At 57.2% G+C, this 22,474-nt stretch overlaps 1 protein-coding gene across 7 annotated transcripts in view; it reads right to left on the bottom strand.

The window, feature by feature from the left end:
* The window catches only part of ZNF536 (zinc finger protein 536), a 430,531-nt gene that overhangs the window by 293,551 nt on the left and 114,506 nt on the right, over positions 1-22,474 (bottom strand). The window lies entirely within an intron of this gene.

Consider the following 22,474-nt stretch of genomic DNA (forward strand, 5'->3'; position numbering starts at 1 on the left):
GAGGCAGGGGCAACACCGGGGATGCTCGGGGGGAGGAACAGGGCATGGGCCTGGGGACACAGGACGGGATCCATGCAGAGGGGCCCAGGACCCTGGCGCCACGTCACAGGGAGCCACGCCGCCCCAACGCAGCGCGTGTCACCACGACACCCGAACGTGGTCCAGGTCGGGCAATGACAGGCTCAGGGAGCCCTGCTGATGCCTTTTTTTTGTTTATATATTTTGAGAGAGAGGAGAGGATCTGAAGCAGGCCCCGTGCCCGGTGCAGAGCCCAATGCGGGGCCTTGATCCCAGGACCCCGATATCACGACCCGGGCTGAGACCCAGAGTCTGACGCCCCCGGGGACTCAGCCACCGAGGTGCCCCCGCCCTGCAGAGTCGGCACCCACGGCCAGCTCCACTTCCGAGCCGAGAAGGCGGGACCCGGATCAGATCACAGAGGGGCAAGCTCTTTGCTCAAGGGCGCATCAAGGTCAGACACCGGGCTGAAGTCAGACTCCGGAGGTCCTGGGTCCGGGCCGCGGACATGCGCGTGGAGGGCGTGGCCACGGCAGCAGGCTGACGCCAAAGAGCCCCCGCGGCCCGCTCAGCACCGCCAGGACTCCCGCCACATCTGGGGACCCACCCCTGGGCCAATGCCCGAGGTCTCCTAGGGACCTCCCTCCTTCACGCCTCGCCCCGGTGCCGGCCACGTCAAGTCTCTCGGGGACCCCCCCACTCCGCCCCCCACCCCCAGGGTGGTCAAGGACGTGAGCCCACGGGGCAGGCGGCCGGCCAGGCGGCAGAGGCCAAGGAAACTCTGGTGGCACCAGCAAGGCAACAGCTTCAGGGGCGCGGGCCTCCCTGGGGCGGGCGGGGGGGGGGGGGCAGGCAACCAGCAGGGGGGCAGCTGAGACGTGCAGCCAGCGGAAGTGCTGCAGGGAAACGTGGGTGCCCAGCCCGGGGCGCCCCGTAAGAGCCCCTCACGTGCTCCTGGGTGGGCCCAGCTGTGCCAACCGCTGTCCAGGAATGGGGGGCGTCAGATGGGGAGGCCCCCGCCGCCTCCGGGGATGGGCCCCTCAGAAGTGGCTGAGCAGGGTGCAGAGTCTACGGAGACGGATGCACGGGGTGGAGACACGGGTCAGGAGGGCCAGAGCCGCACCCACCACCACCAAGGAGGCCCGTCTGTGGGGGGGGCGGGGGATGCCAGGCGCGGACCACAGACACTCGGCACTTTCTCAGGGACCACTGGCTGCAAAAAGAACTCGGCCTCTAGGGGCCCCTGGAGGGTGGGCCACAGGCGGGAGGCCAGGGTGTCCATCCCCAGCCCCCAGGGCGGGGCGGCGGTCGCAGGGGCCACACCCCCGTGGAGACGTGCACACCCACACGCACTCACTGGAGACACACGCTCGCCACTGGCCCGGACACATACGTACAAACCTCAAGCACACATGCCACACAGGTGCACGGGCACACTCGGACGCGCTCCCGTGCCCACACACAGGTGCGCACACACAGATGCACAGGTGCGAGGCGAGCACTCATGAGCACGTCCGTGCTGACACTCGTGTACACCCACGTCCCCTTCCTCGCACGCACACACTTTGCCACCTGCACACGTTAGAGGCACATGCGCAGCCATCTGCAGGTACGCGGGGGCCCAGGCCCCAGGGCTCCCCACGGCCCCCGGCAGGCGCAGAGGGTGGGGGAGGACGCAGGCCGGGGCTGCGCTGGCGCCCGAAGGTGGGTGTCGGGGTGGCCGGGGTGGGGGTCCCTGGGGTTGCAGGCACCTGCAGCTGCAGCAGTGGCTCGGCCGGGGACGGTGCTGCCCGCTGACCCCGTTCGGCCCCCCAGGTCGGGTGCAGGGCTGCGCACAAAGCCCCCCCGGGCCGGGAGCAGTGCACGCCCAGCGGCCCGCACCGCCCTCCCGCACCGCCGCTTCCCTCCTTCCAGAAGCTGCGAGGCCCGCGGCTCCTCCACGCACCGGGCCGGCTGCCCGCGTGCACCTCCCGCGCCCGGCACCGCGTGGGGGGCCTCGCCGCTCCCCCGCCTGCCTTCCCCGGCAGGGCAGCCTCTCTCCCTCTGCAAGACCCGGGACAGAAGCAGCCCGAGGAGTTGCAGGAGGGGGAAAATTAGCAAACAGTTTGTTGTGCTTTCCTTGGGTTTGTTTTCTTGCCAAAAAAATTACCCCCTTTGTCTTTGCGCAAAAGAGGCAACGCGGGCACCTTCTGCCGGGCGCCGGGATGGTGTGCCAAGGCGCCTTTCTCGAGGGCGGCTTCTGTTCCCTTTCTAGCCTCACCAGATATATTTTTAACATAAAAAACACTATATTTAATTGGTTATGGATCTCTGTTCTCTTAGCACTACTGGATATCACAGAAAAACACATTAGTACAGAGCAATTAGTGTGATGGCAGTAAACAACTAAGGCACTATTAAGCTGTGGGTGATTAAATAGTATTACTTTTTATTTTTTATGGTGCTAGGCTAAAAGATGGAAGAGATCGAAAAAATATATATTCCATTAATATTAATATAAAATATAAATAACAGGTGTCTTGCGCTTCTTCTAAAGGTACAATTTATACCCAGCACTTCAATCTATAGAGAGCTGCTCCTTTTTTTTTCTTTAATAATAATAATAATAATAATAATAATAATAATAATAATAATAAAGAGCTCTTTCTTTACATACTCTGGGGCAGTATTTCTTATCTTCAAGGCACCCGGATATTTAGGCAGAAATATTATTTAATTGGAGTTACAGAGTCAGACGAAATAATGCCCATACCTCTATCACCATAAAAAAAAATAAAATAAAATGAAGCTTCCTTCCCATTGAAATATACTCCATCGTTTCTATCTTTTCAAAGAGCAAATCAGGCATTATGTGATAAATTGAGTGCAGGCCGGGCAAACAGGCAGGCGGTGGGTGGGCGGCCGGGCCGGGCTGTACCTTGCTTGGGGCCCAGCCTCGCCCAGAGCCCTCGGCAGCTCGGGCCGCTCTCCCTCCGCGTGTGTAGATCATCCTCCGGCTCTGGCACATCTTTTCCTCTCGGCATCTGATTAAGTTAACAATGTGCTGCTATTTGCATGCAGATTTGCCGGGGCTTTCTCTCCAGCTGCTCCCGGAGACTTGGTCTTTCTCTGCGTTGTGATAGCACAGCAGTCCCTAAATGCAATCTTTGTCAGACCCAGGTGTGCTCTCATTGAGGACGCCTTCGTTCCAAGCAATTTTTCTTTCTGTAGCATTTATAAGGCTCTATTATAGTATAGCCACATCTGGAGGAAAATTCTCCTATTAATTATATACTTTTACCACCAGGAAGACAAATTCTAAAAGATACCAACATTTTTGTTGTTGTTGTTCTTATCTCTTTGACAGCCTGCATTTTATTTTATTTTGTTTTGTTTTTTTTCCAGGCATTTCAATATTTAAAGAGCCATTAACCAAAGGGGGAGGGTGAGTTTCTAGGAAAAGAGAAACAACAGACCTAAAATCTTAATGTCAGCCCTGCTTTACCTCACCCAGGCAAGTCTGGGGAAAGACGCCACGAGGCCGGGCGTGGGGCTCAGGATGGGGACCAGAAAGTGGGAAAGAGTTCTGTTCTGCTGGAATTAAAAAAAAAAAAAAAAAGCAAGTGCTATTAACCTATAACCTCTTCTGCTCCCAGGTGGACACTTGCTCACGTCACCAAACGCCAAACAATTTCATTCTTCCACAGTCCAAAAGTAGAACCAAACTGGATCAGCACGGTGACCCAGATGCTGTGTGGGGTTTTTTTTGGGGGGGGGGGCAGTGGGTGAGGGCTGGGGGGTTATGTTTCAATCAGATTTAAGGCAGATTAAAATAAAAATCTGGAGCTAAGTATTCATTCTCATTTTTCAGAGAGAGAGACAAGAAGCTTTGCCCAAAGAATCCAAAAGTTACTTTAGAGACAAGTGGGGTGTTTCTGATTCGGTTATTTTTGTTTGGTTTGGTTGCTTGATAAAAATCGCTTCGTCGTTACAGTCTGATCAGAGGCAGGGCGGGGGCTGATGGGTAGAAGCAAGCTGAAACGTAGGAAAAGTTTTAACGACTAGATGATCCTTATCTGAATTTAGACTACATTTGAAAGGACTAGGAAATGTAATTTTTCATTCCAAAATTATTTTGCAAAGGGCTATGCACTGAGTGAACAAGGGTACACCTGTGAGTGTGTGCGTCCTACGCTGGGAGATACACAGACACACACACAACAAAGAAAGCGAAATTACTTTGAGAACAGGGAAATCGACGTGCAACCACTTTCGCTTTTCAAGCCCAAGTCCATCAGGTAAAAAAAACCCAAGCAGGTTTTGGCCACTCGGTCCAGATCCTATGGTGACAGCACCAACCGTCCTGTCCTCCTGTCTCCAAAACTGCCACCAGGGCTGGTCCCCGCAGCCCCAAGCCTTGTGCAAGCAGCGAGGTCACAGAGAGGGGGCCCCCGGAGTCCCACCCTTGGGGGCCAGAGTTCCTGCTCCCAGCCACAGCTGCCTCTGCTCCCCCGTACTAATCCGTCCCCCTCAAATGACCAGTCAGAAAGGCCTTGCAAATGGGAGGCCACCTTCCCATCGAGCTTCAGCCTCAGTATCTTCAGCTCTGAAATGGGAAGCAGCAGCCCTACCCCGAGCGGGTACTACGTGCTCGAAGGATCGCGATCGGGATACAGGTGATAAACAACGGAGAGTTCGCTGAGGTGGTCTCCTCTTATGAGTTAGCTGCCCCCCCCCCCAGGGAAACGAGCAGCAGATTCTGACCCACGACACTTAATCTGTGCATCTAAAAAAATATACATATACTTGTACATGCACATGCTAAAAAATATGTACATTTTTTCAAACCAACGCTGCAAGGAGGAATAACTGAGGTTTCAATCTGACCCTTCTGGGGCCACGTGCCTTTCAAATGCTCCTGCTTGCTGGCATCCCAGCATCCCCCCCCACCCCGTCCCCCGCCCCCAGATCCCCCCCTCCTGCAAACACAGAGCAGGGAGACAGATGCGGTGATACTGGATTACATCACTGGATAGCATGTGGCATTGAGGGGAGGAAAAAAATAAGAAAAGACAAATGACATTTTGCTGCTATAGTGTGCTATTTCAGTGGTGATGGCTTGACTTTTGGCCCAAACGCATATGCCAATGGCAAGGCTAACTCCAGGGACTCACAAAAAAGAATGTGTGTTCACAGCTGTACTGTACACCAATACAGATTACATGTTTTCAGTGTTGCGGCCACAACAGAATGCTAATTAACATACTGGAGTGATGAGAGCGGCTGCAAGGGCCTTATTGTTCCATTATTTCATGAAGCCCAGCTGCCTTTGTTTATGTCACTTATCCTCTCGTGCCACAGGTTTTTACTCCAAAAATACTATCCCAATACAACGTTAATATTTAAAAAACAAAGAGGTGGCAGATTGTCATTTCTGTGTCAGTCTCAAACTGCAGAACTGTTAAGCTGTTCTGGTTCGGTATTTAGAAATAATTTAACAGCCATATTCAGACACGGCCTGCATTCTAACATAATGGCTGAATACTTGAACCAAGCAAATGCATAACTATCCTGACATCACTTATGAGATTTAGATTGGTCAGTTAATGGAAGTCTTTACCAGAATCAATACCATAACAGCTTCTTGAAATGAACGTGATTTTTTACACGGAGTGCTGCGAACAATAACTACAGAAATATACTACCTTTGTGCCCGGCACAAAGGAACGAAGATGCAAAATTAAGCAGCAATTACATTTTTGCGAACTAATATTACGGTCGATTATTAAAAACAAACACTTTCAAAAATAGGTGCTTATCATTAAATAATTGGAGAGCATTAATACCCCTCCCCGCACCTGATTCATCATTTTTTTACACTTTTTAATAGCTGTTTCACCTACTGGCTACTTTATCAGGCTGCTATTAAGTATTGATATCGATGATTGATGTAATAATGATTAAATAAAAAGCCTGTATTGAGAGCCTGGTTTGGTGTTTTGTTTTTTTTGTTTTGTTTTGTTTTTGAAAAAAATTTTTTTTTTTTTCCAGAATATCCTCATTCAAAAGGATACTGTCTGCTGGCTAGTTTCTCTCTCTCTCTCTTTTTTTTTTCTCCTTTTGCCTGGATTGTGCATAAAAGTGACATTCTATAAAATACAGGTTTCCTCAAATAGTGTTCCACCAGCAATCTATACATACTACAGTAATTTGCAATCACGGTCAGGGAAAGCTTTTGGCTCAAGCCCAAAATGTTTATGGTGCATTGCTTCCCCAAAGAACAAAAACACCCTGGGGTTTTATTTCAGATTTCCCTAAATGCGCCTTTATTGACACCAGGTACAATAGTTGGGGAAATACGTAATACCCCAGCCCAGACGCCATTCAACCAGAGTCATAAATTAAGTTAGAAAAGGTCTCCCCTAAAAAGTATAGCACTCCACTAATCAAAGCCACACTGTCGCTCAAGAACACGAAATCTTCCCAACAGCCAATTGAGTGAACAAGCCATAGTTGCTTTTTAACGAGTTTAACTGGTAATCTCAGATAAATGGAGAACTGCTTGAAGTGTCTGTCTTCTCTAAGGCAGTAATGAGAGGATTTAGAGTGTTCTGCGTCCCAAACTGCGTATAACTGAGAGAATGCCACAGGTGTGTCACTGTCTACGACAGAGTGCTTCCTCAGCTATGGCCATCCCCCACTGTGGACACAACATAGATTTTTTTTAATTGGATCCAGGAGCTAGCTAAATTATCCAACTGCTCTGTGCTTAAGCCCCCAGCTAGCTTATATACCAATAATAATAAACTTTCCATAATAGCAGCTCAGCCTATTACTGGTTTTTTTTTTTCCTTTCTCTTAACCTAAAAGTGGAAGCACTTTATTCTGATTACAGCCACCAAAGAAACTCCTGAATTGGTTTCCTTAAAAAAAAAAGAAAAGAAAAAGAAAAAAAAAAAAGAAAAAGAAAAAAATTGCTCAAGAATTACAGGAGGGATCCAGGTAAATCATATTCAATTATGTCCACGCCTATTTTCATCGGAAAACCTGCTTATCTTACGGTATCGTGAAAAAAATAACATCATAACCCACCCCTTTGTAATTTGTGGGCGAATGTTCCCCCTTCCCTCATCATGTTTACTAACCAGGTCAAGGCAACAGCCCGTCCTAACCGCACCCCGAGACCATGAGAGCAGCGTGAGGGGCTACGCGATGACGGTGGGTCAGGCTCAACCTGCATCAGCTTCAGCTGGCTCCTCTCCCCTTAACGCGTTCACGTTCGGCTTCCGAAAATAAAGCACGAGCCCTGTGCTGCCTTTGTGAGCATCAGAAAAGTGTTAAATTTATAAATAAGAGATCAAAATCCTTTAGCGGGCGGAAATAATATCTTCAAACTAAATACACGGTTCCACCATTTGGACATATTTTTAACAATCCCACTTAAACTTTGCGAAAACTCTATTGAAAATTTAACCTTGTGCTCTTGAAGCTGAAACTGATAAAACTTAATAGCAACGAGGCACTGAAACACTAATAAACTCATTATAGATCACATAAATGGGATGTCTGCGTGGCTGCCAGACAGCACACATAAGCAGCTTCAGCTGCAGAAGGCCAAGGCGAGCAAGGTGGTACGGCTGTCTGCGCGGACAGTTGGAGGGAGACGGTGGGGTAACACTTCACAAGAAGTTTGCTAAATTTACTTGCTTTGGCAGTTCATTTAGAAATTTCAGGCGCTAATTATAGGTGGATGCAGACACGCGGGTATGGAGGCCTCAGGGCCACAGCGGGGCTGCTCTTCCAGAAAGGATTCTGGGTCCCCGGAACTCTCCCCCCGCCCCCCGACCACCTGCACCTTGAGCAGCTCCCTCCTTGGACCCCAGGCCCCCCCCAGCAGGATCTGGGGGGTCAGCCCCAAGAACTGGGGCGCACCAGAGCCTCCCGGGGCCTACTTGCCAAATCCCAACACACGCGCTCACGTGGAGGTTTAAGGGAAACACCCCCGAGTTGTCAACTTGCAAACATCGACCCGAGTTCCGTGCGAAAATTCGCATCCCTGACTTCCCCGGAGCAATGCACACGCCTCGCGACGCAGCCCACGCTCCCACGGACAGCCCGCGGAGCCCGCGTCCATCCCCGGCCGGGGCCCAGCTCGCCTGTGGGTGGGGACGCTCCTGCCCCTGCAGCCTGGGCCTGTGCCCTTTGGGGCAAAGGGAGAACACGGTCAAGGGAGCTGGAGGTGAGCAGCAAGAGCAGGACTTCCCGCCCCAGGCCGCCCCCACCACGCTCCACCGAGACAGGCCACGAAGCCCGCTGCGCTCCACGCGCGCGGCCCTCTTTGCGGGGGGGGCGGGGGGGGTGCAGTTAGGAGGTACCGCCGCTCCCTGTCCCAGCCGGGAGAAGCTGTCAACCCTGGAGGCACGCATGTAGGAGGAGGCTGACACAGAGGTCCGGGGGCACGTGTGGGATCACACACCCGGGGCCAAGGCCCGTGGTGGAGGACTTCGCCAACCCTGGAGAGCCACTCAGCCTGGGCAGAGGCCACGGCGCAGCCGGGACGGGAGGGACGGGAAGGAAGGACCGGGACAAAGGGAGGAGCAAGCGGAGGACGGGGCAGGACGTGGCGGGGCCAGGGTCGGGGGGCACTCATCCCTGGTCTGTTCTAGACTCCGGCCACCTGGCGCCTGGCTGGTCCCACACCGCGGGTCCTTCCTGGGTCTGGTTAAGAATGAGCTGTGTGGGCAACACCCCAGAGCTCCTGACTCAAATACGCATTAAAGGCGCCAATCCACGAACCTGACAGAGAAAGCAGATGGGCTGCCCCACGTTCCCACCCCCACGCGTCCCGGGCCTTGCCTCACATGGGGCCATAGGAGCCTGAATTGCGAGTCTGGTGGGTGCGTTTCTAGCGAGACACGTTCCAAGTCCATCCACCTCGATGATGTTCTTTTAGACCATCAATAAATATGGCTTCAGTAGTCAGATGATATTTAATTAGCATTAAACTCTTTTATTTCATGTAAGTTAGAGCCCTGCCTGAGACACTTCATTTGGAAAGTAACCTGGCACTCAAGATTAAAATGAAATATTAGCATGTCAGCGGTAGCCTCTTCGTGGTGTGCTCCCCATCCGCCCTCCAACCCTGCAGGGGAGCAACAGGGCACTGCTTCTGGATTGCCTCCACACAAGGGATTTGACACAGGGGCTTCTCCGAGGTGAGGAAGAAGGGAAGAAGTGGAAAAGGGGCTGTAGCCCCTAGGAAGTGAGAAATGGAAAAACTCATCTTTGTTAAAGTTGGAATTAAATTCTCTACCTTCTGTCTGAATTTTCTCCCTGCACCTGACCCACCAAGACCACCCCTGCCTCTAAGCCTCTGTCCAGCAGCTGCCCCCTCCTCACAGGCTCTAAGTTGGCTCTTTAGAGGTCCATGTCCCCTCCCCGGAGGGACCTCCCTGACCTCTCTCTCTCAGCTAGGCCTGCTGTCTTTGCCTCAGATCCCCGTTTTTATACTCTGCATGGCATGTGTCCCTACAGATCGTTTTCCAGTTTCTTCTATTTGTTTACTTGTTGATTGCTTGCCTCCTCCAATGAGAGTGACTGCTACACAAAAGCAGAGACTTTGTTTTGTTTTCTGCTATACTCCCAGGGCCTAAGACAGCGCCTGGCTCATCAAGCAGGAAAAAGGAAGGAGGGAGGGAGGAGAATTAGTAGATGATAGATTAGTTCATAGATACATGGACAAATGATAGCTTCATAGACACAGTTGATGGAGAAATAGAAAGGGATGGGGGACTGGGTGGATGAATAGATAGGAAATAGGTGATGGAGAGATAGACGGATAGAAGTAGAAGATGGACAGGTAGATGGATAGAAGATAAAAGATGGATGGATAGGTGAATGGATGGGTGGGTGGGTGGATGGATGGATGGAAGGATAGATGGATGGATGGATGAATGGATGAACAGATGGGTGGAGGGACGGATGGGTGGGTGGGTGGATGGATGGATGGACAGATGGGTGGACGGGTGGGTGGATGAATGGGTGGATGGATGGATGGATGGACAGATGGGTGGATGGGTGGGTGGATGGATGGATGGACGGATGAGCGGATGGATGAGTGGATGGATAGACAGATGGGTGAATGGGTGGGTGGATGGATGGATGGATGAGTGCATGGATGGATGGATGAGTGGATGGATGGATGAGTGCATGGATGGATGGATGAGTGGATGGATGGACAGATGGGTAGATGGATAGATGAATGAGTGGATGGATGGACAGATGGGTGGGTGGGTGGATGGATGGGTGGATGGATGGACAGATGGGTGGATGGGTGGGTGGGTGGATGGATGGATAAATGAGTGGATGGATGGACGGGTGGGTGGATGGATAGATGAATGAATGGATGGGGATGGATGGATGAGTGGATGGATGGATGAGTGGATTGATGGACAGATGGGTGGATGGTGGGTGGATGGGTGGGTGGATGGACAGATGGGTGGGTGGATGGGTGATGGATGAATGGAAGAGTGGATGGACAGATGGATGGATAGATGAGTGGATGGATGGACAGATGGGTAGATGGATAGATGAATGAGTGGATGGATGGACAGATGGGTGGGTGGGTGGATGGATGGGTGGATGGATGGACAGATGGGTGGATGGGTGGGTGGGTGGATGGATGGATAAATGAGTGGATGGATGGACGGGTGGGTGGATGGATAGATGAATGAATGGATGGGGATGGATGGATGAGTGGATGGATGGATGAGTGGATTGATGGACAGATGGGTGGATGGTGGGTGGATGGGTGGGTGGATGGACAGATGGGTGGGTGGATGGGTGATGGATGAATGGAAGAGTGGATGGACAGATGGATGGATAGATGAGTGGATGGATGGACAGATGGGTGGGTGGGTGGATGGATGGGTGGATGGATGGACAGATGGGTGGATGGGTGGGTGGATGGATGGACAGATGGGTGGATGGGTGGGTGGATGGATGGATAAATGAGTGGATGGATGGACGGGTGGGTGGATGGATGGATGAATGAATGGATGGGGATGGATGGATGAGTGGATGGATGGACAGATGGTTGGATGGGTGGATGGATGGACGGATGAGTGGATGGATGGACAGATGGATGGATGGATGAGTGGATGGACAGTTGGGTGGATGGGTGGGTAGATGGATGGACGGATGAGTGGATGGATGGATGGATGGATGGATGGACAGATGGGTAGATGGGTGGATGGATAAGTGGATGGATGAACAGATAGGTGGATGGACAGATAGAATGACAATCAGCCAGCTCACTTTGGCTGACACTGAAGAGCATGGTGCCTACTCTCAAAAACCTTGCGGTCTGGTAGGGAAAAGTCAGAAAGCACGGCCCAGCAACCACTGACGGCATCAGTTATGCCCAGAGCAGCACATGGTTAAATGACAACCAGGGATCTTGAGGGCAGGACATGAGATCACACAGTGATTCCCAAAGGCTTGCGCACAGACCACTCAGACACACAAGATGATTTTAGGAAATACATGGAAAAAATCCTTTAAAAAAAAAATGAACACTTACATAATTATTTCAGTATTTGCTATGAAAAATACATAACTGGCACATCAAACCAGGGATTTCATAGACAGTATTATTTAGAACAAATCTAAATATAACATCTAAGTAAAAGAAGTGTGTCCTTTAAAAACAAAAGATTAAGTCTACATTAAGTACTCGATATGGTAAAAATTAAAAAAGTGGCGCCTGGGTGGCTCCATCAGTTGAGCGTCTGACTCTTGATTTCAGCTCAGGCCATGATCTCACCGTCCTGGGATGGATCCCTGCATCAGGCTCTGCGCTCAGCAGGGAGTCGGCTTGTCCCTCTCCCTCTGCTCCTCCCCCGCCCCTCCACTTGTGCTCACTCTTTCTTTCTCTCAAATAAGTAAATAAATAAAATCTTTTTTAAAAAACAAAGAACTGTCTGAATGATGAAAGTGTGTGGCCGAGACTCAAGGGGTCGTTCTCTGCATAAACTCTGCCCCCCCACTGCCTCGGAAGGGCCTGGAAGGTCTCATCCACAGGTGGCCTTGCTCTGCTGGCTCTGGTCCCCAGCTGGGCTGTCAGAGGCCGCTGTGCCTCCGTAGCCCCTCCGCGGGGCCGTGGAGGTGGCAAGGACATGTCCACGTGCCCCAGGCCCTCCTCCCTGGCCACGCATTCCCTTCCCACCCCACCAAAGCTGCATGGGAAGCAGGGAGTGCTCCAAGGACAAGACCCATGGGTGGCCCTGCCTCTTCCAGGAGGGGCCCCAGCAGCCCTCGCAAATCCCTCCCTTTTGAAAGGCGAGGACAAAGAAATAGAGGGAGGAAGAGACAAGGGAGAGAGAGAGACAGAGGGAGAAGCAATGCTGGCTGAAGTCCTTATCAGGAAGAAAAATTTTTAAATGCATGAACTCTATTTATACCCCGAATAAACAAGATCATTACGTGCTCGTTTCATAAGTTGTGCCTCGATTCCAAGATCACCAGTGGTCACAAATGTTTGGGTTTCACATAAGCATGTTTAAAAGCCATGGGTCTTGACCCTCTGACCAGGAAGCTAAGCTGGGCCAACACTTTCACACTGTGATCAAGGCACAAGGCAGAGAGCTGAACAAACTAACATTTTACTCTTGAAATCGAAGTATAAGCAGCAGAGCTGATGAACCCGCCAACGGCCCGGGGCTCACGCCCGCTCTGGACACGGGCACAGACCCCTGGCCCCCGGGGGTGCACCTTGGGTCCACGTGTGCAAAGAGCAGGTATAACCCCGATGAATGTGGGTGTGGGGCTCTTAGAAAGCAATCCTCTCTCGATTATTATTATTACCGTGGCTGCTTTTAAAAGGGCCAGCTCGCGGGGGACGGTTCACGGCCCTGGCCTGTGGACCGTGGCAAGCCGGGTCCAGTCAGGACACCCCAAACCTAGGCCGTCTCTGTGCTCCCCTGTCGTTCTGAGGTCACCGCCGGTCCCAGCCAAGAGAAGGATACCAGGCATGCTGCCGCGGGCCGGCCCCCCGCCCCAGGTCAGCACCCAGCCTCCGGCCCCAGCAGCTCCTCCCCGCAGCACCCCTCGCGCCAACCTGTACCCGAAATTCCAGCACTCGGGAGCAGCCCCGTCCCCCGTGACCCCAGCCTCCCCTGGAACCTCCCCTCCCCAGAACAGGGCGCAGCACCCCCGCCACACGTACCCCAGCTGCAAAGGCGGCTGGCACAAACTCCTGCCCTCCGCCAGCGGCTCCCCTCCTGCCTTCCCCTCACCTCTATTTATGAAAATCTTCTGGGGCCCCAAGGCCCAGCCCCGGCACCAGCTCCCCCTGCGCCCTCCCTGGGCCACCCCGGGCGTCCCACTCCCCCTTCCTAAAGGGGCATCAGCGTGGAGCCCATGTGCGCCGGGGATGTGCTCCTTTCTCGGTGGGTCAACGTCCCCTTCGCATCGCCCCCTCTCCCTGTTTCATCTCGGAGGCGGCCCTGGTCACGTTCTCACTGTGGTTCTTCGGCTGCCTGTGTCTGCGCCCCTCGCGCTCCGGAGGGCGGCAGTCCGGGTGCCCGGGCTCTGCACATTCCCCTTGGCGCAAACTACACTGAAGGGTGATGTGCCCTACGCCCCTGCAGGCGGATCCTGGTCTGCTCGGGGTCTGCGAGCCCTGGGGACGGTCGTTGGGGCCACGCTGATGGGCAACCCTGGTTAGGCCACCTCCTGGGGAAGCAGGACCCTTGAGGGCCGTCCAGGCTCACGTCCCAACTGAACATGCCGTTCCCCAGGTGAACTCCATGGAAAATCTGGATTATGGGGGACGGGACGCGCAATACTACACGCGCATCCTCCAGCTGCCAACCCAGAGCTCCCCGGGAATAGGCGGGGGCCCTTGCCGCACAAGATCCAGAGCAAAGTCTTCGGCTGAAGTCAGCTCTCCGACTCTAGGACCGTGACTGGTCGTGGCCCAACTGGCCACCGTGAGGGGGAGTAAGAGCATAAATTGGCCTTGGCCTGGAGGCTACGCCAGAACCTTCTTTCAAATCCTGTTTTGACTGTCCTAAAAGCAGAAGGGCAGGTGGCCCTGGGCCTCCGTCTGTGTTCTCCTTCATGGCCCTGGATCCGGGGAGCCCAACGTCGCGGAGGCGAGGCAGAGATGAGACGGTCCCGACCGCGAGAATCTCGTCGCTGCCAACCTCTCCGGACGCCTGTGTCGCGCACACGCACACGCACACACGCCAGGGAAGGCCCAGGATGGAAGCAAGGTCGAGATACTTTCCTCTTCCTCTTTCTCTCCCACCTGGCCCGTTACCGTACCCCGTAAAGACCACCTGGGTCAGCGGAAGAGACAAGCCATCCTGTCCTTATCTAACAGGCCGCGCACCATCGTCTACGCGGCTGTTTCCTACATCACGTTAAAGGACGGCGCCCACTTTACTTCCTGGGGCGCAGGACGTAATCTCCCTTTTTTATTTTAACCTGCATCCCCGAAACACAAAGACGAGGGTCTCAAAACACACGCGCAGCGCTGCAAAGCCATCAGGAGAGGGGCGCTCGTGGCTTTCTCGCCCCTTACAGAAGAGGGGTGACGGGAGGCCTGGGACCGTGGAGAGGAGAGGCGTCTCCACTCAGTTCACCCTCGGTGCCCGCGGACGGAGGGAGAACCGGGGCTCTGGAAGGGTCGTTGGGCTTGGTGACGGACACTCCCCAGGGAAAGAGTCGTCCCGGAAGGAGCTGGGACAAGTCGCACACGGCTGGCCCGCGCAGGCCCTTGGCCCACGAGGCCTGGACCCGGAGCAGCGGAACAGCAGGGAAGCAGCTAGAATGTCTGCCGTGGGCAGCGGATCCAGCCCCAACTGCAGTCCCTCTGCTTCTCTGGCAGCCGAGCCCGGAGCTCCCCGCAGAGAGGCCTCCCAGGGAGCCAGCCTGTGTTGCCCGGCCCCCAGCAGACGGTCTCTACCAGAGGACGCTTGGAAGCGGGTTCTCGTCTCCCTCTGCCCCTAGGAAAGCGCCTGGCTCATCCCGAGGACTGGCACGCCTCTGCTCCAGGCACAGCTGCAGCCGGAGGTGTCACAGGAGGTGTCCCAGGGGCACTCGGCCCACGGCTCTGCAAGCGCAGGGCCCTGACAGCGACAGCTCACACGCTGGGGACGAGCGTGGGTCACGGGGCCACCTGGCCCCGGGGCAGCAGGAGGGGGATCCCTTTTTTAACTGAGATGCGCCCCAGGTCCCTCCTCCCGCGTTTCTGCGGGCACCCACCGCCGCTGCTTGGGGCGGACGCACATCCAGGCCAGGCCAGCCGCACAGGGGAGGCGCCGTGGGTCCATGCGCCTCTCTCCTCAGCTCCGTGGTGTCTATTTGCAAAGCTGACCTAATGCACGGCCTCGCAGCTCTCAACCTCTGAAGGGCCAAAGGGGACACAGGAGCCTTTGTCTGGGGGCAAACAAAGGCAGAGTCATGGCGGAGTGGCCCCTGGAGTGACGTGGGACGCCCGCCCCGCCCGGGGGACGCCGGCCCCGCGAGGCAGATGCCGGGGCACATGCCGAGGGACGTGGCACACGGAAACGCCCAGCCTGCCTGGTCCCCGCTCGTGGGAAGGCCCCACTCGGGCCCAGGACGTGCGGCCTTTCCCCGCGGCCAGCTCACACAGGGGGAGCATCTCCGAGAAGAAGGATCACACGCTCGTTGCGACACCTGGATGGAAGCTGGGCACTCAGACTCCTCCAGGCCTCGGCCCTGACTCCCTCACCTGCGCGGAGCCCCCGGAAGGTCCTTCAGGTACAACCTGGTTGCAAAGCAGAAAGAGCCGTGAGTCGCCCCGCAAACCAGCCCAGCGCCCTTAAAGGGAAAGAATGTGACACGAAGCTTTTGTTTCCAGAAATGAAAGAAAGAAAGCCAGATGGAAAGAGAGAAAGGAGGAAGAGGAGAGGAGAGGAGAGAAGCAGCAGCCCCAGCAGCCCCACCAGTCCCAAAAGCCCCAGTGGCCCCAGAAGCCCCACCAGTCCCAGCAACCCCAATGGCCCCAGTGGCCCCAGCAGCCTCACCAGCCCCAGCAGCCTCAATGGCCCCAGCAGCCCCAATAGCCCCAACAGCTCTGGCAGCCCCAGCAGCCCCAGTAACCCCAGCAGCCCCAATAGCCCCAGTGGCCCCAGCAGCCCCAATAACCCCAGCAGCCCCAATAGCCCCAGTGGCCCCAGCAGCCCCAATAACCCCAGCAGCCCCAATGGCCCCAGCAGCCCCAGCAGCCTCAATAGCCCCAGCAGCCCCAGTAGCCCCAGCAGCCCCAGTAGCCCCAGCAGCACAACTGTGTGGAGGGAGAAACCAGCACCCAGACGCAGGGGAGTCTGGCTCGGGCTGGTGCCGGGTGGCAAGAAGGGTTAAATTTATGTTCCATTACAAGTCCCCTTTTTTTTTTTGGTTTCATCTTCTCAGTAAAACACATAACTTAAAATGAAATCAAATATTAAAAATGACAGACTCTATAAGTGCTGTGAGTAACTCCAGGTCACGGAGGGAGGGAAGAGCCGGCGAGTTGTCAGGCACTATCTGTCAGAGAGAATTAGAAACAATCAACAGACACTGAAGGGGAAGGTGATTGTTATTAGGCAGCGGGGCTGGGATCGGGCTGCCCAGATGTGGTCGTGCATATCAAGGACAGGAAGCAGCAGTTTAATTCAGGAAGCCCTGGCGAACAGGGCAGCCGAGAGGAGAAAAGTCCTTTGTCGCTAATAAGCTGGAAGTTACTTTGATAACAGCAGGGTTAGACTCGAGAATAAAACACATTTCTTTCACTACCACACACCATTAATATCACAGAAATGCGGGCGGAAGAGCCGCCGGGTCCACGCTCGGGATTAGCCGCTGGCCTGCCTTGCCCTGAGGCCAGAGAGGCCAGGGAGGCCAGGGAGGTTGGGGAGGCTGGGGTGAGGCCCCATCTGGCCTGCAGCCTCCTCCATCTGACCCCTAGCCTCCCCCCGCCGACAGCCAGCCCCCTACCTGGTCCCCAGCCTCCCCCTCTTGGTCCCTAGCCTCCTCCATCTGACCCCCAGCCTCCACTACCTGGCCCCCAGCCTCCCCTACCTGACCCCCAGCTTCCCCCATCTGACCCCCAGCCTCCTTCACCTGGTCTCAGCCTCCTCCATCTGACCCCTAGCCTCCCCCCCCCGACAGCCAGCCCCCTACCTGGTCCCCAGCCTCCCCCTCTTGGTCCCTAGCCTCCTCCATCTGACCCCCAGCCTCCACTACCTGGCCCCCAGCCTCCCCTACCTGACCCCCAGCTTCCCCCATCTGACCCCCAGCCTCCTTCACCTGGTCTCAGCCTCCTCCATCTGACCCCTAGCCTCCCCCACCTGACACCTAGCCTCCCCTACCTGGTCCCCAGCCTCCCCCACCTGGTCCCAGCCTCCCCTACCTGACCCGAAGCCTCCTCCATCTGACCCCTATCCTCCCCCACCTGACCCCAGCCTCCCCCACCTGATCCCAGCCTCCTCCATCTGACCCCTAGCCTCCCCCACCTGACCTGCAGCCTCCCCCACCTGACCTGCAGCCTCCCCAACCTGGTCCTCCAGCCTCCCACACCTGGCCCACAGCCTCCTCCATCTGACCCCTAGCCTTCTACCTGATCCCAGCCTCCTCCATCTGACCCCTAGCCTCCCACCTGATCCCAGCCTCCTCCATCTGATCCCTAGCCTCCCACCTGACCCCAGCCTCCCCTACATGGTCCCAGCTTCCTCTATCTGACCCTTAGCCTCCCCCATCTGACCCCTAGCCTCCCCCACCTGACCTGCAGCCTCCCCTACCTGACCTGCAGCCTCCCCCACCTGACCTGCAGCCTCCCCCACCTGGTCCCCCAGCCTCCCACACCTGGCCCCAGCCTACCCAACCTGACCCCAGCCTCCCCCACCTGGTCCCGGCCTCCCCCACCTGACCGGCAGCCTCTGCTCCTTCAGGGGCCAGGCTCCCCTGACCACGTCGGGCCCGGCGGCCGCCCTCCAGAAATGTCGTCTGACCGAAAAAGAATAAAGATAGTATTTCATTATTTGCCAGTGTCAGGCCCTCCCGTCTCTGTGGCCTGTGGGGAAGGTGCGAGCCCGGTAAACAGCCTCCATATAATGAAGTCCATGTATGCAGCAACGAAAAACAATTTTATATGCAGACAAGGCCCGATTTCATAAGAAATTACTTATGCAGGCGTTCTGCAATTATCCTGTGATACTTTCAGGCAACAGTCTGACAGCAGTTGTGCAAACAATAAAGGGATTACAGAAATAAAAACAAATAATATTACACACACACAAACCCCATGTTGCATGTGGACGGGATGAAGGGAGCCGGGCAGGGGCCAACAGGAAGTGAGGCCGGACCCGCCCCCGCTCCCCCTCGCGCACCCCAGGGAGGCTGGGCGCCCGGCGCCCTGACAGGAGCCTGGCGGCTGGGTGGGGGTCCGCGCCCTCTCCGCAGACCCGCTCGCCTCCCCGGCGAGGACACGGGGCACATCTGCGGGAGGGACAGGCGACGGGTGGCTGAGCAGCCTGCCCGCCAGCTGGCCTCCCAGGGCAGGAAGCACCTTGTCCTTCCCCTCATGCCAGGGCCGACGCCGGCCACCCGCGGCCAGCTGCAGCCCGGCGCTCCCAGCAAGCGGGTGCGGGTCAGGACTGCCCCTCCGCAAACACAGGGGAGCAGAGGCGGGGCAGCGGGCTCACACAGACCCATCAAGGCTCAGCAGGCCGGGGCCTTGCACCCCAACAGTGAGGAGGAAGGGAGCGGGGTCCTACCACCGCTCCCCCCGGGGGGCAGGAATCGACCTCGCCCATCACCGCGTCCCCGTATCAGATGCAGTGGGCACCCCATAGCTCAGGGGTCGGCGGATGCGGATGGGACGCAGAGGCTGGCAGAGGGGCATCCCACCCCCCCACCCCCCGGCTGCTCCTCTGGGCCCAACGACCCCGCGCAGCCAGGAACCGCCCCCGTCCCCGCAGTAAGGGAGCACCAGAACCACAACGGGACGGGGCCTGCGAGGGCCGGGTTCCCTGCACACCATGCCTGCCCCGAGCCTGGACTGTCCCGCGGGCAGCCTGGGGGGGCGGGGGCAGGCCACGCGTGCTTGCACCCACTGTGCTCAGAGCTGGGTGCAGGCCGCAGCTCCGCCCAGGCCGCAAGCCTGCAGACCCCGGCATTGGCTGAAAGGTTGTTAAAACTTACATTAGTTGTTCATATTAAAAAAAAAAAAAACTGGATTTTTTTTTTAAAAACTTTTCTTCCCTTAAAAAGTATGAAGACCCGGAAAGACGTCTGCGCAGACCCCCAGGTGGCTGCAATGACCAGAGCTGAGGCTCCACGCTCCCCAGCCCGCTCCGTCCACACCCGGGGTCGTGCATTCACCACCTAGACCCTGCCCTGGGGTTGGAGCGAGGCCCGTCCAGGACACAGAGGCCACGCCACGGCCTGCCTAGGGGTCCCCTAGGGATCCCTGGCCTCGGGAGCCCACTCGGGGGCACAGCCCCAGCCCTGCCCTGGCTGAGCTGCCGTCAGCACCTCCTGAGGCCTGAAGCCCTGAAATGGGCCCTATCAGAACACCTGAGGGGCAGCCCCGGCCCCCGTGCTGGTGTCAGGGCCCCACGGCGGTGCTGTGTCCCCAGCGTCGGCCGACGGCGCAGCCAGGCAGGCCTCGGGCTCGGCAAGCCCTGCCTCCCAGGACATGTGGAAGCGGCGTGCAGGTGGTCCGCGTCCACACGGGCGCTCAAAGCCAAGGTGCCATCTGCCCTAACGGTTACAGGCTGCACGGGGGCCGGGGGCCGGGGGCCGGGCCACCCACCCTGGATGACCGCCGGCCCCTGCCGGCCGCCGCAGGAGCCGCCACGCACACAGTACGGCCCGGGGCCACCCAGCCGCCAAGGGGCCGCCCGTGTGCCCCAGGGGGGCCTGGGTCTCCGACTTGGGAAACTAAGGCAGATCAGATGGCAAAGTCTCCTGGCAGCCTGGGTTCAGGGTCCACGGCACGCCGGGGATGAGGCGAGGCCGTGACCCGACCCACCCCACCCCCCCGGGGTCAGCAGGATGCCGAGCTCAGGGCTCAGGACGCACAAGCGCAGCAGGTGCCCGCGAGCTCGGGTGGACCCAACTCCCAAGCCAAAGGGAGCCCCCAGAGCCTTCCACCTGCGACCCCACCCGACCCACGGCTGAGGGGCACACGGAGCTCCAGGCGGCCCTGACGGCCGCTCCCCTTCCTGTACCCCGGGGCCTACGGTCCCGACTCCCCGCTGAGCACACGTCGCCCCGACACCCCCCAAGCGGCCAAGAGTGGGTTCACAGCCTTTATGGAATTCTGGCCCCACCCCCAGGGCCCCCTGCAAGGTGGGCTTCTCAAGGCCCCTCCTCCAGTTGCTGGCAACATGGGTGGCGCCCTCACCGCGGCCACCTACAGAGCCATGACGCCCCAGGCCCTCCCACCCGCCTGCCCTGCCCCCCGAGCTCACGGTGCTCTGGCCTCACTGGCCTATAATCTGTCCCCTGGACATGCCAAATTCTCCCCCAACCACAGGGCCTTTGCACTTGCTGTCCCTCTGCTGGGAATGCTCCTCCCGCAGACCCTCACCTGGCTGGTGCTCAGGGTCCGTCAGAGCTCTTGGTCCAAGGCTCCTTCCTCGGGGGAACCATCCCAACCCGCACCCCGCTCAAGTACAGCACCCGCCCCCACACCAGCAGAGCTTCCTCACGGCCCTTCCCGCTATCTGGCATCAGCTCAGCCTCGGTTGCCTTGCTCATGGCTTCCTGGTCCCACGACTCACACACCTAAGAGGCACAGAGCTTGTTTCCACACCTGGAAAATGGAACCAACAACAGCAGCCAGCTGCCGGGGACCCGGCGGCGGCGATCAAAATAATCCCGAGACACTTGGGGCCACCGTGTCAGCGGGAGGCAAGCCCTGTGGCCTCTGGGACCTACCACCCTCTGTGCGGCCTCCCTCCCGTCGGAGCCTCCGGAAATCCACGCCGCGGCAGGAGATGAAGTCATTTTGTGACTCGTGTGAGAGGTTCGGTCGCTGATGGGTCACCTCGGGCTTGTGTGGCCGCCCGTGTGTCCCAAAGCTGCGCTTGTGGAGCATCTCACACAGCACTTGGAGCGTCGAGCGTCCGTGTCAAAGGACTGGGAGGGGATCGGGGTGGCCCCAGGCTCCTCGGGGAAGGAGCCCAGCAGGACCCCGGGGTCCCGTGTGCTGAGGCTGGAAGTCGGGAAGGAGGCGGCCCCGTCTCCAAGACCCATCCTCCTTCCTGGTCTCCAGGGCCCAGAATTTCCTCTTGGGTATAAGGTTGCGCATCCTTCTTCCGGTTCACATGCAGGACCCTAAAGTCGCTGCCACACTTGCACTGCGCACGCAGGAAAGCCCCCCGCCTCCTCGCGGCCAACCCCAAGAACGTCGTCGTTCCTGCCCTTCCAGGAGGCCCAGGGCCTGCTCCCAAGGCAGAAACCCCGCTGAGGCTGGCGCGTGGCCTGTTCTCTACGGAGTCTGAGAAAGGCCCGGAAGGATGGCCGTGTCCACGCGCGCCAGCAGCCCGGGTCAGCGCGGCGGCTCCAGCTTGGCCCCCACGACCTGGTCATCACCATCACTCCCAGGCCGGGCCGAGGGCAACGACGGCCGGCACCCTTGCAGCCTCTCCGCCCCCGCTCGAGAGGCGCGGGGTACGGAACGCTCCAGAAGAAGCGGGTGCCCGGGCTCCCCGGGGCGGAGCAGCCCCGGCCGTGTCCCCAGCCTGAGGCCCTCGGCGGCGGCGCGGGGCTCTCGGGAACCGTGAGCATCCACGCGGCAGGATTCCTACCATCAATGTAGCAGCTAAATATTGTAAGACTCCTAACTCCCCCATCTGTGTTTTGCCTCCCAAGAGGGAAAATAGTCTTCACAGACATTCCCTTATCTGGCAGGCGGATTCCAAACCTTACTGGCAATCGCAGGCTTGTTTTCCCAACCAAACGGCTCTGGAACCAAAAATTGCTCTGCCTGTGATATGCTGGGGAGGGAACTAGCCAAACGGCTCAGTCTGCAGGCCCAGGGCCCGGGAGCCGTCGGCCCTGCACCCCCGCACCCCCGCACCCACCCACCCGGGGCTGGAGGGGACCCCGGGCCCCGCTGAGGTCCCCGCCTGACCGCAGCCACCACCTCTCAGCTCGGGGCACCCCCCTTCCCCGCGACGCTGACGGGAAACACTCTCCACGGTGTGAAATCAACACTTTCTAACTCAAATAAAGGGGGGAGGAAAAAAAAAAAAAAAAAACAGGGAAAACTTCCAACCCTGGTGCTGCACATGTTTTCTCCTACGAGACCACGCGAGGCAGGGGCCCCGCCGCCCACGCCCGGCACCAAGCACGCCGCGGCACCCCACGTCCTCCCGGCCCGGCTCCTGGTCCCGCCCCGCACCTGTGCAACGGCTAATAAACGGGAGCGGATGGCAACGGGAGGAGCCTAATCGAG

Source organism: Canis aureus, chromosome 1 (assembly GCF_053574225.1).
Source record: "Canis aureus isolate CA01 chromosome 1, VMU_Caureus_v.1.0, whole genome shotgun sequence".
NCBI lineage: Eukaryota > Metazoa > Chordata > Mammalia > Carnivora > Canidae > Canis > Canis aureus.